This window comes from Martes martes, assembly GCF_963455335.1.
Source record: "Martes martes genome assembly, chromosome: 10".
Classification (NCBI taxonomy): Eukaryota; Metazoa; Chordata; class Mammalia; order Carnivora; family Mustelidae; genus Martes; species Martes martes.
In genome coordinates, this window is record NC_137898.1 from 20,915,306 (window position 1) to 20,934,408 (window position 19,103).

General features: G+C 50.0%; 1 protein-coding gene across 2 annotated transcripts in view; it reads right to left on the reverse strand.

Annotated features, from left to right (window-relative positions):
* Positions 1-19,103, reverse strand: part of TSPAN18 (tetraspanin 18) — a 174,690-nt gene that overhangs the window by 124,248 nt on the left and 31,339 nt on the right. The window lies entirely within an intron of this gene.

Here is a 19,103-nt window from a genome sequence, read left to right on the forward strand (position 1 = left end):
AAGTCACAGCGCATCATGCCATTTTCTCCTTAACAGACCTCAGAATCATGAAGGAAATGCCTGGTTTGCTGCTATCAATATGGACTGGAGGGAAGGAATGAATGAATAAATGAATGAATGAACGCAAGAAAGGAACAGGAGGAGGTAGGAAACACACCCAGCTTCAGAGGGCATTTGCACAGAACCCGAGATTATTCCCTGACTCAACCTCCCCACTTTCCCTGGAGCCCTTGCTGGGTTTAGCATCTGGGTCAAGGGGTCCCAACTAATCCAGAGTTCTGTGGGCCTGGGGCTGGGAACAAGCAAGACCATCCAGAAGGCTGGTGCAGCACGTGTGTGTGTGTGTGTGTGTGTGTGTGTGTGTGTGGTGGGGAGGGCCGGGGAGGACTCCTTGGAGTGAGGGGATCTGTCGGAAGGAAGGAGTGTGCATAGCCAAGGACATGGGGGTGCTAAGTAGGAATGGGGGTAGGGGCGTAGGAGAGGTATGGGTCGGGGTGTGAAAGTGTGGCACGGACGGGCGTGTGCAGGAGTCTGCGGGTGTGAGCAGGAGGGTTGAGTAGGTACGCGGGTCGGCAGATGCGTGGGAAGGTAAGCGGGAAGGCATGGCGTGCAGGAAGCCAGGGTGGGCACCTGGAAGCCGTTGGAGGCAGTCCGGGTCTTAGCAAGGCCGCCGTGGTGTGTTCCGTTCACTCCCCGGGGGGACTAGTTTTAACCACAGCCCTGATCCTGAAGGCTCCCAACCTGGGAAGGTCACTGTCCCCTTATTAACCTCCTCAAGATCTGACCCAGCTGCCCTGCCCACTCCCTCCTGCCCATAGCAGGTCAAAGAAGGGCCCTGTCTGAACACAAAAAGGGCACAGTGCTTTTCTTAGCATCTGAGGACAGCGAGGCCCAAGGAGGCTCTAGACAGTTCTGGAATTTCTACTCTCTCCCTGGCCCCACTGTAGAATCCTGGGGGTGAAGGGCCGGTCTTACATTGCATGAGCTGGGGTAAACTGAGGACAGAGCCAACAGGGAAACTGAGGTGGGGAGGAGGAAGGTTGAGGAGGAACATGCAAAGCTAGAAGCAAAGTGAGCACAAAGGGACTTCTCTCTGCGGAGAAAAGCCCAGGGGTCCATCATGGGGCAGGCTTCCAGGACAGACACAGTGAGCCTGTGGCCATCATGAGGCCCACGGCGGCCTGACCAGGTCCTCCCTTGGCTCAGCAGGGCCTGCAGCCTAGGCCAAGCCCCACTGCCCAGACTGGACCTGAGAGCATCAGGCTGGCCTCTGCAAGGATGTCCAAAGGGTCGCCCATGCCCTCAGCCACTGGACAGACAGCCACCGCCCTCTGTTTGGGACAGTCAAGGTCAGCCCTAGTCTTAGTCAAACAGATGTACACAGTCAAGATTCTGAGAACCACAGACCAGAGGACCGTCAGCTCAGACCAGGACTGAGGGAAGGTCTCGGCTGCCTGGCTGGCCAGTGTATTCCCAGGAATATATTCCTAGTGACGACGCTCTGTGGGGAGAATGAACAAAGGAGCAGACTGACAAATGTGGGGTGGCCGGCACCGAAAACTTCCTCAGAGATCAAGCGGGCCAGCCCTCTCCCCACTTCCCAGGTGAGAAAACCGAGGCCTGGAGAGAAGATGGGACTTCGTCATCACTGACCCATTGCCAAGGCTCCCACAAGGGCCGGCCATCCCCTGCAAGGCCCCCACTTCCCTTCCGAGGGCTGGTTAGTGCGTACTCACTCACTGAGCATTGATGCGCACCTCACTTGGTTCTGGGGTCCAATGAAGGTGATGTCTGCTATGAAAAAAGGAAGGAGGGGAGACGGCACCTGCCTCATATTTGCTCCTCCTGGCCTCAAGCAAATGGGGAGGCGGGTGAGAAAGGCCCCTCTCTCTGTAAGAGGTCATTATTTTCCAACTCAGTCCGTGACAACGGAAGGCTTGTCAGCCTGGCTAGCTATGGAAACGAGGCAGCCCTTCTTCCATCTTTGGTACCCTCCTTGCCCACGCCCCTCAAAAAGAGGAATGATATGGCCCAACCCACATTTCTACCCCCTCCTCCTCCTTCCATAGCGCTATGCTCTAAGCCACCAGAAGACACCCCGCTCCCAGGAAGTCGCCTGGTTCACACCTCCTTGGCTTTGTGCACCTCCCTCTGCCAGAGCTACCCTTTCTTCAGGAGGTTAAAAGTCCTTCAAGGCTCAGGACTCGTGGCAGCCCCTCTGCCCACCCTTCCCCAGAGTCCTACCGACAGTCCATCATGTCCACTCCCCAGCCCCCTGTGGGTCACCAAGTGAGGGGCTCCTCCTGCAGAGCTCCACTGTTCTTTGTCCACACACCCCCCTCCATGGGGAGACACGGTGCTCACCCACAGCCCCTGAACCGGGGTTGGAATACAGTAGGTGCTCAATAAATGCACAGGGAATTACACTGACACCTTCACCCAGCCCCCTCTTCTGGAGCTGGTATAAAGATTAGAAGGAGGGCAAGGAAGAAAGGGGAGGGATGTGGGAGGCAGGCGGCGGGGAACCACAGCGTGATCTGTTAACAGTGGGAGAGGAGAGAGAATGAATTCATTTCCTCCCTGTAGGTAATGTGCCTGTAAATATTCACAAACCACGCAAGTCCTCTTAGCCTTCCCATTAAAGATAAATGCATAAATAAACTGGTCTACCCAGGGGCTTGGCACACAGGCTGTTCTTCCTGTCCTAGAATAGCAGGGTGAGTATTTATTTAGTTGTACCCCTCACGGCCCGCCACAGTCCTAGAGGGTGTCCAGAAGTGGGTGACCAGGAGAGCAACCCCCACTCTCACCGGGACACCGAACACCCGGGCGCCCCGTGGAGGGTCCACAGGTCACACACGAGAGGCCTCTGTGTTCCCAGTGGATCCCTTGCTAAGGAGAAAACAAATGGTTCCCAGAAATGCTAGAGATATGTGACCTATGGAGAGGGACACTGAAGGTCCGAGACAGACACGCCATACGGGGGCCAGTGTCCCCCGGGCAGTGGTAACCAGGTCTGTCCTGAATAACCCATGGCTCCCTCTCAGCATCTTCTCAAAGCACACAGGGCAGAGTGAACATCCAGATGGTGGCAGGAAGCAGGCTCAGGGTGTGTGGGGCGCTCTCCTTTCCCAGCTGATAGTGTGAGCTTCTGCAGCACCAACTGGGAGCTCAGACCCGAGGCCCAACCCTGTCGATGGGCTCAGGACATGAACCAAATGCAGGAAAGCGAGGATAGCCCAGACTCACTTAACTGACCCCCAGAATGACAATGGCAAACCTCTTAAGGGCACTTGCCTGCGGAGAACTCATTTGCTTTTAATCTTCATGGCAGCCAGAGGTGGCAGGGGACTATTTATCATCCCCATTTTACAGATGGGAAAACTGAGGCCCAGAAATATAGTCTCGCAGGGAATGGGAGCAGAGTCAGGAGTCACACCAGACATTCTGGCTTTGGGGTCTAGCTATAAAGCAACCTGTGTTCAGAGGAGAGCAGGGGCTCGGGATCGGGGTCTGTTTGTATTTTGGGAGAAGGGGAGTTGTGTGTGGCATTATTTTTTAAGGATTTTATTTACTTATTTATTTATTTGAGAGTGAGAGCGAGCATGAGCAAGCAGGGAGAGGAACAGAAAGGGACAAGCAGACTCCCCACTGAGCACGAAGCCCAATGTGGGGCTTGATCCCACCACCCCAAGACCATGCCCCAACCTCAAATCAAGAGTCAGATGCCCAAACAACTGAGCCACCCATGCGCTCCTGTGAGTGCCATTAAAAAAATATACATATATATATATGAGGGTGCTGATGTGCAACCCACGTGCATAATTACCTCACTTCATCTCAACAGCTGCTCTGGAAGCAGAGGTTATTACTCCCAATTCACAGATCAAGAAACTGAGGCTCATGAAGCCTAATGGTCCTCTGGCAGGCCGGCATTCGAATCCGAGCCAACTCATCACAGCCACTTCTGCCTCCTTCAAGCCCAGATCCTCTATTAGCTGCACTGACTGGGACCAGGTTCCTTCACCAGGCAGATCTCAATTTCCATGTCCATCAGAGGGTGCCTTCCTGAGCCCCACCCCGCCCAGGTGGCCAGGAAGAAAGAAAGAGGTGGCAGCCGATGTGAACGGCCACCACAAAGCACACAACCCCCGCCTCAGGCTCTCAAGCCCAAGCACCAGCTGCACAGAGAGGACTGACATTTACAACAGCGCCGCTCGAAGCCCCCCAGGAGGCTGGGCCAGCAAAGAGATTCAATTATGGTCATTATGGTGCACTTAGGAAAACCAGGGAGCAGGCTAATACATTTTAGAAAGATTTGCAACAACAGAGGTTGAATCCAAACGAGTTTTCTACTTAACCCTCAGTTAAACAGAAAATCCATTTAACCACAAGGCAACGCTGTCTTTCTGCTCCGCAGTCAATCACTTTGCATCTTACTGTCTGCCGTGTAGATGTATATTTTTGTCACCCTTAAGCTGCCTTGGAATAAAAAAATAAGTTCATTGATGGAGAGAAAGAAGTCAGAAACCTCTGTGGGTCTGAGCCCTGGCTCAGCACCCTCCGACCTGTCCTCCGACAAGGCAAGAAGCGATTGCTTATACTCATCACTGCCAAAGACACTGGTGGTGGGCTCCCTCAGAAGCAGCTCCACGGGGCCCCAGGGGAGCGTCTCCCCTGCCTTCTCCCCCTGACAGAGAACAAACCAAACCTCTGCAGTCACTGGAAGCTTCCAGAAAGAGGCTGGAGAAGGGATGTTCTTAGCATGAACCACAGGGGCTGGATTCCTTGAGCTCCCACGGGACTAATATGGATGGGACACACTTAAACCAAAAAAATCCTTCGCTGTCCACACGAAGTTCCCATTAACTGGGCAGCCTGTGGCTTTGTTTGCTACAAGCCCCGTAGCAACCCGTTCCAGGGGGCACGCAGCTGACAGTGGGCAGTGGGAGCCCACAGCTGGCACTGCTCGGGGAGGGGGGCGCCCAGGCCAGGGCTGCTCCGGGAGGAGTCCACAGAGCTGTTGTGCAACGGGGGCGATGGGAGCGGAAAACAAGCAGGAAACCCAGCCGACCTGCTCTGGAGGTACCTCTGTGGACCATGAGCCTGAGTGGGAACAAAAGCAGGAAACAAATGGGCCTCTTGTCCTGGGGTTGGTGGGGGGAGGGTCTGAATGATGTCTCTTCCCTCCTTTCCCAAGCTCTGTAACATTGTTTTATTGTCTTAACAATAACAGCGCGCACACGCACACCAAGGGTTCGACTTTTCTTATCTTTGGGAGTATCAAGTGGTTTGATCAAATTTCAAGTTCATTGAAATGGGGGGCAATTTGAGAATTTTTCATCTCTGGATCCAAGAGGGTGTTCAGTTAATGACGGAGGGAGGGAGAAGGGAAAGGCAGGAGGGGAGGGAAATAGAGCAGGAGGACTTTTGAGCACTTCTGAGGGCCACAGGACCTCCCAGGCTGGGGGAGCCAGCTCTACTGCCCCAGAGGTCCTCGCTCCCCCTCCTGGGTGAGGAGGTCCCTGCAGGCCTGGGTGCTGTTTGGACAGCCAGCAGCCCAAAGCCCAGCCTCAGGTCTGAGGCCCCCTGTGCCCCAGCCCCCTTGCATTCACCCAGCACGGGGACCCACTGCAGGTCACAGGGACAGGTCCCAGGGAGCTCCCCGCAGGGACAGAAAGCAGATTCTGCACCCTCTGCTCTGTCCCGGCCCTCTCTCACGGGACACACTTGCCTCTTGGTTCAAGTCCAGTTTAAACAGATGTTGTGTTCCTAAGAAGCCCTGTCTTTGAAGTCTGGGAGAAAATCTCAGCTCCAAAGGGACATTTCCTACCTAAAAGGCTCTCCGGGGAGTCTCGGCAGAAATAAAACCCAAAAGCCCTGGATTTTTATCTCTCAGTATTTATGAGGTTTTTTCATTAGAACGGCTGTCTCCGCAGACTGCTCTGTGGAAAAGGAACAGAAGGAGTGAGAAGGAGGGAGGGAGGGCAGGGATCCCACCAAGCAGGGCTGGACATGTCCCCAGGAGGGAGACAGCCTCATAGCCACCAAGGAGACCACCATGAGAAGGATGAAGCTTTCCAGAATGCCGGACACCGTACACAGCTGGTTCTCAGAACCCGATGAGCCACATACCTACCTGCTCGGGTTCTGCCCCACCTCCTGTCCAGCCTACCCTGGACACGTGGAAGGCCTGTCTACCCCCATCCCACCTGGATACTACCCGGTCATACAGGAGGCCCTGCCACCGCGTCTCCTCTAGAACGTTCTGTCCCCTCGCAGCCCCTCCCAGCAACACCCTCTTGAAAAACACCTCCCTACTGCTGTCCAGTAGATTGGGGCAAGGTGTGGGTACTAGGGCACGAATTGTCCGTAGGGTATTTAAAAACCATCAGAAAACCGACCAAAAGCTGAGGATTCTAAACAGTGTCAGGGATAAATCGCTCTGCCTTGGGAAAAAAAAAAACAAACAAAAAACAAACTTTGATGTTCTAATAACTGCTGTGGCCGCTCTGAGTTCCCTTCTTTCCTCGGCAACGGGACTGTTTTCCATCCCCCTAACTTATTTATTCCTAACAAGAGGTCTGTACATCTGAACCCCCTTCATCTCTTTTGCCCATCCCTGACCCCGACCCCGCTGGCCACCTCTGGTTTGTTCTCCAGATTCATGAGTCTGTGGCTGCTTTTGCTTGTGTTCGTTTGTTTTTAGATTCCACGTGTGAGAGAGAACGTGTGCTGTGTGCTCTTCTCTGACGTCTCTCACCCAGCATACCACCCTCTAGATCCAGCCACTTTGTTGCAGAAGGCAAGCACTCCTTCTTTTTAGTGGCTGCGTGATAGTCCAGCGCGCATGCGCACACGCACACATACATACACGTACACACACACATACTCACACACATACCACATCTTCTTTATCCACTCATCTGTCAGTAGACACTTCGGTCGCCTCCATATCTTGGCTATGGCAAATCATGCTGCTGTGGACGCAGGGCGGCAGACATCTTTTCAAAGCAGTGTTTGTGTACTCTTAGGGTCAAGACCCAGTAGGGCAATCACTAGATCACATGGCATTTCTATTAATAATTTTCTGAGGAACCTCCATAGTGTTTTCCGGAGTGCCTGCCCCCGTCTGCATTCCCCCCAACAGGGCATGACGGTTCCTCTTTCTCCACATCCTCGCCAACCCTTGCTGTTTCTTGTCTTCCTGATAGTAGCCATTTTGACTGGTCGTGAGCTGACGTCTCACTGTGGTTGGGATTTGCGTGTCCCAGATGACGACTGAGGTTGAGCATCTTTTCATGCGTCCGCTGACCGTCGGCATGCCTTCTCTGGAAAAAACCTATTCGGTTTCTCTGCCCATTTTTGAAATCAGAATAGTTGTTTCTCTGGTGTTCATTTTTATAAATTCTTTATGTCTTTTTGATATGAACCCCTTATCAAATATATTATTTGTAAATACCTTTTCTCATTTAGGAGGTTGCCTTGTCGTTTCATGGATGGTTTTCTTGGCTGTGTGAAAAAAGCTTCTTTTTTGTGTGTATTGTCCCAATAGTTTGTTTTTGTTTTTGTTCCCCCCAGCCTGAGGAGACAGATCCATAAAAAAGTTGCTAAGGCCAATATCAGAGAGATTACTATGATTTCTTTGAGGCTTATGGTTTCAGACCTCATCTTTGGGTCTCTAATCCATTTTGAACTTATTTTTGGGTGTGGCATAAGAAAGTGGACCAGTTTCATTCATTTACATGTAGCTGTCCAGTTTCTGCAACACCATTGTTGAAGACACTGGCTTTTCCCCATCATATATTCTTGCCTCCTTTGTCATAAATTAATTGACCGTATAAGTGTGGGTTTATTTTTGGGCTCTCTATTCTTTTTTTAATTTAAATTCAATTAATTAACATATAGTGTATTATTAGTTTCAGAGGTAGAGTTCAGTATATAACACCCAGTGCTCATTACATCATGTGCTCCCCCTAATGCCCATCGCCCAGTGACCCCATCCCCCCACCCCTCTCCCCTCTAGCAGCCCTCAGCTTGTTTCCTGTGATTCAGGGTCTTTTATGGTTTGTCTCCCTCTCTGATCTCCTCTTGTTTTATTTTTCCCTCCCTTTCCCTATGTCACTCTGTTTTGTTTCTTAAATTCCACATATCAGTGAGATCATATGATAACTGTCTTTCTCTGATTGACTTATTTCACTTACCATAATACCCTCCAGTTCCATCCACGTCATTGCAAATGGCAATATTTCATTTTTTGATGGCTGAGTAATATTCCATTGTGTGGATAGATAAGACAGATGATTAGATAGATAGATAGATACTACATCTTCTTTATCCATTCCTCTATCGATGGACATCTGGGATCTTTCCATAGTTTCACCTTTGTGGACACTGTTTCTATAAACATTGGGGTGCAGATGCCCCTTTGGATCACTACATTTATATCTTTGGGGTAAACCCTTAGTAGTGCAGTTGCTGGGTCATAGGGTAGCTCTATTTTCACCTTCTTGAGGTACCTTTATACTGTTCTCCAGAGTGGCTGCACCAGCTTGCATTCCCACCAGCAGTGCAGGAGGGTTCCCCTTTTTCTGCATCCTTGCCAATTTCTGTCATTTCCTGACCATTCTGACTGGTGTGAGGTGGTATCTCACTGTGGTTTTGATTTGTATTTCCCTGCTGCTGAGTGTTGTTGAGCACTTTTTTCATGCATCTGTTGGCCATTTGTATGACTTCTTTGGAGAAATGTCTGTCCATGTCTTCTGCCCATTTCTTGACTGGATTATTTATTCTTTAGGTGTTGAGTTTGAAAAGTTCTTTGTAGATTTTGGATACTTTGGGCTCTCTACTCTGTTCCATTGATCTACTTGTCTATTTTTGTGCCAGTAGCATATCTTTTTATTACAGCTTCAAAGTATATCTTGAAATCTGTGATTGTAATAACTCCAGCTTTGTTCTTCCTTAAGATTGCTTTGGCCATTCAGGGCCTTTTGTTGTTCCATACAAATTTTAGGATTATTTGTTCTAGTTCTGTGAAAAATACTATTGGTATTTTCTTAGGGAACGCCTTAAATCTCTAGATGGCCTTGGGTAGTATGGACATTTTAACAATATTAATTCTACCAATCCATGAGCATGGTATATCTTTCCATTAGTTTGTGTTGCCTTCACTATCTTTCATCAATGTCTTAGGTGAGTTTTAACAATACGTATGTAAGCTTCGAATGAGCATAGTTTCATTACTTAGAGCTCAACAGGCACTGTGTTTACATGGAAGTTGGTTCAAAGAATACCTCTTATAGAGCCAGACCCAGTGCAAGCTGATTCTGCTAAGCATGTTCATTCCCAGAAAAGGGATTCAGAATCTCTGGAGTTTTCATCTCCAGCCCCTATGCCACTAGCTATTCTCCCATGCAAATAGTAGGTTTGAACTAACCAATGATAGTGCAGTGATTGTGAGGATGAAGGCAAAGAAACTGGCTCCATCACCACCACTGCCATGTCTGCACAGGTCATCCTCCAAACTGTGTGGAGTTCACTCTTCTGGAACTTTCCTTGAATATGTCTTTCTTTTTTCAAGATATCCATTAATGTAACTAAAAAGTGCAAATCCATTACTTTTCCCCTTTTTGTGCTCTAATGTTTGTTTGTCAACTGGCCTGGTTTTATGTGTGAAGTCTGCTAAAAAGGAAGTTTCACTCTCTGTGTTTCTTGTCTGGCCATTATGAGAATTAATTTTATTTCATTGTTATTACCAAAAGTAATTTTGTGGCCTACGGGAGGCAAGTACCAATAAAATCCTCTTCCTCGAGTGTCAAATACCCAGCCACTGCTGTTCTATTTTATGTCAGGCATTGACAGCTTTACAGGGCTTTCCTTCAGAGCAGGCACTATGCCCAAGTCTTGCTCTCAGAGCTGCCATCTCTTCCTCATTCCGTGCCACTCAACAGCTCCCAGAACACTGTGAAAATAAGATCCGTCTGTCCTAGTGTCCAGGATGGGCCACTCACTGGGCAGCTCCGGAGAGCCATCAATGGGCAACTTCCCCAGGTCTCCAAAGACCCTGCATCCCCCTCCATCTTCTCTATCTACGTTCACTCCCTAGATGATCTCATTAAGGCGTGGGGTTTGAAATACTCTCTATAATAAACTAGGGCTTCCAAATATGTCTCTCCAGCCCTGACCTCACCCCTGAACTGTAGGTGTGCACCACCATCCACATTCTTGCCACTTGCCATTTGGATGGCTCATAAGAGCTTCAACTTAAAATGCCCCAAAACAGAAGTCCATATGTTCTCCTTCCCCGTCCAACCAAAGCTTAGCCCACCCAAGACTCCCATCGAGAGGCATGAACTCTATGGTCATCCCCGACTCCTCTCCAACCCCATTCAACCCATTAGTGGTTCTGTCAGCTCTGCTTTCAAAATGCATCACGAATGTTTGGGTTTCTCAGAACCTCCGCCACCATTTTGCCTTTCCAGATCACTTCCTCTCATGCCCGGATTCTAACATCAGCCTCCCCTCTGGCCTCCCTGTCCTCTACGTATGGCCTGTTCTCCACCCAGCAGCCAGAGTGATCTTGGTAACATGTCAATTGCATCCTGTCTCTTCTGTGCTTACTGGCTTCCCATCACACTTAGGATCAAAATGCAAAGCCCTCACCCCAGCTGGCGGTTCCTCTGCTTCCATGCCAGCCTCACTCCAGCACAGTGACCCCCTCACTGGTGCTCCAACATGTCAGACACCCACCGGCCTAATGGCCCTGACTCTTGTTGTTCCCTTCACCAGGAAGACTTCTCCCCTAGACACAAGTCAAAGCTTCACTGAGTTCAGGTCTCTGCTCAAATGATACCTGATCAGGAAGGCCTTTCCAGAGCCCCTTCCCTGAAACAGTAAACCCCTGGCCACTCTGTCCCTTCCTGCATCTCGTGATGCCTGATATTTGGTTTATTTGTTGGTCTCTCTCTCTTCAAACAGAAGATAAGCACCACGAGGATGGAGACCTGGCTGTTTTGTTCACTATGATCTCAGCAGGTAGCACAGTACCGGGTATACAACAGGGGCTGAACATGTATTTGCTGAAGCAATGAATGTGGGCTCACATTTGCTATTTGCCTTCAAACTAACTCTGGGCTAGGTGTTGTTGTCACCATGCCCATTGTGCAGATATGGAAGCTAAGAATCAGAGAACAGAAGGGATTTACCCTCACGATCCCTGAGACGGTAATAGATCTACAATCAAAACATGGGCTCCATAGGACAGGAAATCAATAGAAAAAAAAAATCAACAAAACCAAGAGCTGGTTCTTTGAGAATATTGGTAAAATCAATGAGCCTCTAGCCAGGCTGACTAAGAATATAAGAGAGAAGACACAAATTGCTAATATCAAAACCAAAAGAGGGGACATCGCCAGAGTTCCCATGAACATTAGAAGGATGAGAAAAGAGTACAATTACTGATTCTAGGTCCATAAATTTGATAACTTGGATGAAATAGACCAAGTCCTGGAAAGACACAATCTGCCCAAACTCATACAAGAACAGACAACTCAATAGGCCTGGATCTATTAAATACATTGAATCAATAACGAATAACTTTTCAAAACAGAACACAGGCCAGATTCACCAGTGAGTTCTACCAAACATATAAGGAAGAATGTGTACCAATTCTCAGAAATCTCTTCCAGAAGAGACAAGCAGAAGGCATGCATTCTAACTCAATCTATGAAACCAGCAGTATCCTAATACCAAATCCAGACAAAGAAAAGAAACCTATGGACCCGGGCACCTGGGTGGCTCAGTGGGTTAAGCCTCTGCCTTCAGCTCAGGTCATGATCTCAGGGTCCTGGGATCGAGTCCCACATCGGGCTCTCTGCTCAGCGGGGAGCCTGCTTCCCCCTTCTCTCTCTGCCTGCCTCTCTGCCTACTTGTGATCTCTCTGTGTCAAATAAATAAATAAAATATTTTTTAAAAAAAAGAAACCTATGGACCCAAACCTACATGCAGATGTTTAGGGCAGCTTTATTCTTCCTTTGGAAGCAACCAAGATGTCCTTCGGCAGGTGAATGGATAAATAAGCTTAGGTACATCCAGACATTGAAATATTCAGCATGAAAATTCTGACACCTGCTACAGCACGATGGATGTCGAGGACATTATGTGAAGCGAAATAATCCAGAGACACACGCACGTGCACACACATGCACCTGCACACACACAAAGTAATCCCAACACACAAATACTGTGTGATTCCATTTATATAAGGTACCCTCAAAGGACTCCAAATCACAGAGCCAGGAAGAAGAAGGGGGGGGGTTGCCAGGGGCTGGGAGGAAAGGGGAATAGGGCGTTAGTGTTCAACGGGTATAGAGTTTCAGTTTTACAAGATGAAAGGAGTCCAGGGAATGGATGGCGGGGAATGGCTGCAGAATAATGCGAACGTATTTAATACCTCTAGACTGTACACTTGAAAATGGTGAAAGCAGTAAACGATATGTTATGTATATTTTACCAAAATAAAAAACTTGGGGCAAAAACGAGCAGTCGAGGGGCGCCTGGGTGGCTCAGTGGGTTGAAGCCTCTGCCTTCGGCTCAGGTCATGATCTCGGGGTCCTGGGATCGAGTCCCGCATCGGGCTCTCTGCGCAGCAGGGAGCCTGCTTCCCTTCCTCTCTCTCTCTGCCTGCCTCTGCCTACTTGAGATCTCTGTCAAATAAATAAATAAAATCTTTAAAAAAAATTTTATAAAAAAAATGAGCAGTCGAGTCATGAGAAGACATGGAAGGAGCTTAAAGGCACATTTCTTTTTTTCTTTTCTTTTTTTTTTTTTTAAGATTTATTTATTTATTTGAGAGAGAGCACGCACTCATGCAAGCAAGTAACCACCGGAAGTGGGGAGGGGCGGAGGGAGAGAATCCTCCAGCGGACTTCCTGCTGAGCGGAGAGCCGGATGCGGGGCTTGATCTCAGGACCCTGAAATCACAACCTGAGCCGAGACCAAGAGTCGGACACAACTGACTGAGCCACCCAGGTGCCCCTTAAATGCATATTTCTAAGTGAAAAAAAGCCGTTCTGAAAAAGCTGCATCCTGTATGATTCTAACGATAGCACATTCTGGAAAAGGCAAAACTATGGAGACAGTAGAAAGATCACAGCTTAGTGGGGAGGGAAGGATGAACTGGCAGAGTACAGAGGACTTGTAGGGCAGTGAAACGATTCTGTAGGACACGATCGTGGTGGGTACGTGTCATTACACATTTGTCCCAACCCACAGGATGAAGGCCCGCCCCAGCAGTGAACTGGAACGCCAGCTCGGGGCTTCAGTGATAAGAACGTGTCAGTGCGGCTTCTGTGGTGTGGGCTGTCCACGCTGGGGAAGCAGCAGGTGACTGAGAATGTGAGAACTCTCTACACTTTCCCTCAGTTTTGCTGTGAACCTCAAACTGCCCTAGAAGATAAAGTCTATTAAAAAAAAAAAAAATCCTGGGGTGCCTGAGTGGCTCAGTGGGTTAAGCCTCTGCCTTCAGCTCAGGTCATGGTCCCGGGGTCCTGGGATCAAGCCCCGCCTCGGGCTCTCTGCTCAGTGGGGAGCCTGCTTCCTCCTCTCTGTCTACCTGCCTCTCTGCCTACTTGAGATCTCTGTCTGTCAAATAAATAAATAAAATCTTTTAAAATTAAAAAAAATATATTAAAAAAAAATCCTTCAGGGTCCAGAGTTCACTCTCCTTCCCCCATCCCACAGTGCCCTTCTATCCTAACAGAACCCTGCCCAGACCCCAGGGAGAGAGACACCTTGGCGACCCCCAAGGCCCAAGGGGAGGACGTCACTCATTTCTTCTCACATCAGCAGCTCTGGGCAGGTCATTAAACCAAACCCCAGCTAAGACAACAGCACTGCTGGCTGATCTGGGCTCTTCCTTTTTATTTTTTTAGGCTGTTAATGATAATATATTATTTCACATTCTGAATTAATAAAAGAGGCAGCTGGGCACAGCAGAGTGATCACCAGACCCAGCGGGAAGGAGAAAGATATACCTAATAGCTATGTGACTTTGACATACCTAATACCTAATAGCTGTGTGACCTTGAGCAAGTCACTTTCCCTTTCTGTTGCTGACAGGTGTCTGATGACGGTGTTCCTATTCCTCCCTCTTTGTCATGCCTGGCCATTTGAAAGTGCTTCAGCTGTGATTCACAGTGTGAATATAGGTCACTACTAAAACAACAATGATAATAATAATAAAGCTTCTTAAGGGCACGTTCTGCTCAGTTTTGTGGTGGGAGCAGAAAAGCAATGATTTGCTCTGTCTTTAGATGAGGAAAATGAAGACTTATTAGTATCTCTCCATGACGTTGAGGACCAGTCACCCCACAGAATGAAGGGGTCTGTCTGGCCTCGCTCTCACAGCCAACCATGTCAGGGAGTGGGAGCATCTCCCAGGGAAAAGCTCCACAGGCTTTGTCTCCTCCCAGGGACAAGGTTGCATCCGGCCCTCGGATGAACCTTCTTGTGTAAATTTCAAACACTTGAAAAAGAAAGGAAGGAAAAGGTTTGGGATGGAAAGGATCCAAGAGGGCAGAAAAAGACCAGGTTGCTGTCAGGAGTTACATATGGACACAGGGCTGGCCTGAGGCCAGAAAGTTCTGGCAGACGTTGGGCTGAGAGAGCAGGAAACTGGGGTGGTGAGAACCTGTCATCCTGTCCCCTCACACACGTGTCCCAGCCAGAGCATGACGGGGAAGTCAGGAGGGAGAGGAGGCCCAGAGGCTGGGGCTCCATCCTGGGCTGAAACTCAAGGCTCACACCCCACCTTGCACTCCATAATGACACCCACCCTTTCTGGAATGTTGCTTCCTTCCCAGGTGATGGGCTACACACCTGATATTCATCATCTCATTGAATCTTGACCACAATGCCCACAACAGCAATGACTATCTTCTCATAACAGGAGAGTTCATCTGCCCGAGCTCATAAGTAGCTAAACAATAGCCCCGAAGTTCATCTAGTACCAAAGCTACGCTTTCCCTCCTGCATGAAACTGCCCCCTGATTTATAAATACTAGGTGGAAAATGATGTATGTAGCAAAAGTGAATCCCTTTTCTACCCAGCCAATGAAAAGATGAGAGCTTGAATCCAACTGGGATGCGGGAATCACCAGACCCCATGCCACGTTGGCTGAATGAACAGAAGTATGAGGTCTGGACCGAGGGAGGGGCTGGTTCCACCCACCTTGGTGGGGGTCAGAACACGGCCGGAGCTCAGGCCTCAGCTCTGAGGGCTGAACTGTGAAAATGCCCAGTTCAGGCTACAGTCCTCCCAGAGGAGGGTCAAGAGAACAGGATGTCAGGAGTGCACCGAGACCTGCATCCTTGGAGGGAGGCAGAGGTAGCGATGACCTTTCACCAGCAAAGGGTAAAGTGTGTGAAGTGGGGATGCTGGAGAGCAGCCTGGAGGGAAGGGGGTGATGCCTCTTCTCTGTGGCCAAGCAAACGGAGAGTACCAGAAAATACATTTGAGCTCAGCAGAATAAGACACTTGAACACCTGCCCAGGGCAGCCCAAGACAACATAGGTGACAATGGAGGCCACGCACCCCAAGTCCATAGAGACAGGTGGGCAGGAAACTGACAACGATTTGCCCGGTCCCATGGGGTAGAGATTCCGCCAAGCATTCAGTTGTCTTCAAGTCCCTCCCAGCCTTTGCAGAGCTGACCTGTTGACCCCCACTCAACCCTCTGCACCAGGGGCAGAGGGTGCCAATTCACCTTATAGAGGCAGTGAGGGGCTTAGTGATGTCAAGCAATCTGCTCGAGGTCATGCAGGGGAACGGAGCTGTGACTAGGATCCAGATCTTTCTCCAAATCATCCTGGGGGTGGGTAGGAGGTTCATCAAGCTCAGCGGGACCACTGGCTTCCACTGTCACCTTTGGCATCTCCAAGGTCTTCCCAGGATTGGGGAGGATCGGAACATCTCCCTTCCTGACTTCTCTCAATTCCATCATGACCTCTTTACCCTGATAACCACGGCTTCCCTCAGGGCAGCATCCTCTTCATGTTGCACTGCTTTAGATCATTCTGGAAGTCTCCCAACCACCCTCATTTTCCTCTTAAGTTCCAGGGACATTAGGAGTTACATTAGAAACACCAGGAGCTTTAGAATAGACTAGGACTCCTCCAGGAATTACATAGAAAGCTGTAAGAATCAAAACAGCATGGTACAGGCTTAAGGACACATAGACAAATGGAATGGAACTGAGAGCCCAGAAACAAACCTAGACCCCATGGCAAGTTGATTATCCATAAGAGTGCCAAGACTAATCAATGGGAAAAGAACAGTCCTTTCAACAAGCGGGGCTAGAAGAACTGGATAACCACGTGCCCAAGAATGAAGTTGGACCCCTACCTCACACCATATACATAACTTACCTCAAAATGGACCCGTGACCTACATATAAGAGCTAAAAACCATAAAACTCCTAGAAGAAAACAAAGGGGTAAATCTTCTTGACCTTGGATATGGCCATAGATTTTTAGGTATGACACCCAAAAGCATGAGCAACAAAAGAAAAAGGAGATAAACTGGAACCCGGGTATAGGTTCTCCTGGGGCAGCCAGGCTTCTGTCATCCCATCCTTGCCACCTGCTTCTTGTTGTCAGATCTCAGGACGGGGAAGAGCCCCAGCTTCCTCGAAACTGCCTTTACCGGCTCGCTCAGCCTGCTGGAGAGGGCTGGCTGGGGGGATTGAAACCATCAGGGGACCTCTTTCTCCCAGAGCTCTGAACTCCATGCAAGGCTGGGTGGAAAATGCAGGAGGAGGGCCACAATGAGTGAGACAGGGTGATGCCCTGAGTCCTGCGGGGGGCCTTGTGAATACTGTGGGTGCCTCTGGGGGTGCTCTGGGGAGTAACGGAGAGTATATGAGTGCTGGCACTATCAACGTGGGAAGCCACCATAGTGCTGTGGAGAGCGGCTATAGACCTCATAGGTGTAGAAGGGTGGCTGCCACATGGGATAGATTTGAGGGCACTGTGGGTGCTGTGCAGTACTGTGGCCGACACAGCATCCTTGGGACAGGAGGCCTGTGTTTAGGTCCCAGTCTGACCGCTTTTTGGACATGAAACCTGGAATAATTTACAATTTCTCTGAATCCCAGCTATTCTCACCTATAAAGAGCTTATTAACACCTACATCTTGGGGTGTGGGGAGGACCAGCAATTATCTACAGAAAGGGTCCTGTAAATGTCGTCGGGAGGGAAGTGTAAACCACGGGGTAAAGGCTCAGGAAGAACTGTTCACACCCACACCTGGGGTGTGCCCCACACTCCGGGGTGTCAGAACAGAGAGCTGACACAACCCAGGCCCCCCTCTTGGCCCTTTTTTAGACCACGCATTCGGAAAGAGGTATGTGTCTCCACGGTAACCTCCCTGTTTGGTCACAAACACCCGGCTCATCCATCCCAAGAGCCCAAGGCTCTTCAAGGAGGTCACCTTGGGAGGCCACATGATCCCGGGGGGCTTCTGTTGTTCAGAGGAGGCAAGAGGGTCCTCCCCATCACAGTGAGGAGCATGCTATCTGCCCATTTGACAGGTGAGAAAACTGAGACTCTGGACACCAGATCACTCACGGGAGTCAAAGAGCTCCCGAAGAGTGGAACTGGGACCCAGCCTCCACCAGTCTGGGCCCCAGAGGCCAGCAGATGTTTCCCACAGTGGCACATGCTTGTCTGCCTCCCAGTGATGGTCCTCTTTGTACTTCCCCGGGACTCTACACCGATCTGTTTCCTAGCTAACGAGGGGGTTGGGTGGTGAGTCCGAATCAATTTGCTCCCCTGCAACCCTCCTGAAGGCAAACCAAGAACAAAAGCACCCCGGCTGCTTTTCTCTGTGCTAAAGAGGTTCCTGCCTCTCGTACACGGAGGCCCATGGTTTTCCCCCGATGTAGAAACATCCCCAGCATCCCCAGTCCTGGGGAAGTTAAGCTTTTCCTGACTCGCTTCAGCGCCTTCTCCTGATTAAGAAAAGCGTGCGGGATGCTGGCTCTGTGATAAGCCAGTGGCTTCCTGTGGGGAGCGGGGCTGGCTGCCAGGAGGCTGCGGGTGAGATTTTGGCCCAGGCAGCCGGCAGGGTGGGGTGAGCTGCACGACACTGGGGCATCATGCTCCCCAGCCACTGTCTACCCAGGGCCGTTTGGCCTTGCATTATCTGCCTCTGGGAGCCAGCCACCATGCCTTGGGTTCCGGCCTGAGGCACCCCAGCCGGCTGGCAGTACACTCCAGAAGTGAAAGGATGAGGAGGGTATCAGATCAGTGACCGGGAAAGTGGCCCAGTGCTTCTCAACCACGGTGCCAGAGGCAGCTGGAACCACAAATGCCATCACATAGCGGGGTACGGCACCCCACAGCGAGTACATCCCATCGACCCTCACACCAGCAGTCTTGGGGTGGGAAGGCGGTGGGGGGTGTGGCTAGGGAAGGGTCTGTACCTCCCTCATCTCATCTTCTCCCCAGAACAACCCCCTGGGTAGCGTGATGCTCCCATTTTAGAGATCAGAAAACCAAGACCTGCAGAGACGTCATGACGAGCCCCCAGTGTCAAAGCCAAAAATCTAGAATAAGGAAACAAATCATTTTTATGTCCTTTCAAGCAATGTGATTTCAAGAGGTGATCTGGCTTAAAGGATTTGGTTATCCTTAAGATTCAAGTCATGGAGGCACTCAAAGGAAAATACACGAGCATTATAGGGTCATTCAGACAGGGCTTCAAAACTCCACCATATCTCACTCGCTGCTATGCGACCTTGAGCAAGTCAATTCACATCTCTGAGGCCCAGTTCTCTCCTCTCTAAGATGGAGGCGATTGTGGTGCCAAGACCACGGGGCCGTTATGAGGACTGAATGGACAGTGCGGGGCCTGTGCCTAGCACAGAGCCTGGCATGCAGAAGATCCGTTGGTGCTGGTTGATCCAAGGCCTCCCATCAGGCAGGCCTCAAACTCAGTCCATCTGCCTCTCAGACTCTGTGGTCTTTCCACCGAGGGTCTGAGGCAGCCTTTGGCTAACACTGGCAGTCAAATCTCCTCAGAGCCTCCAATGTCCTTCCTCTTC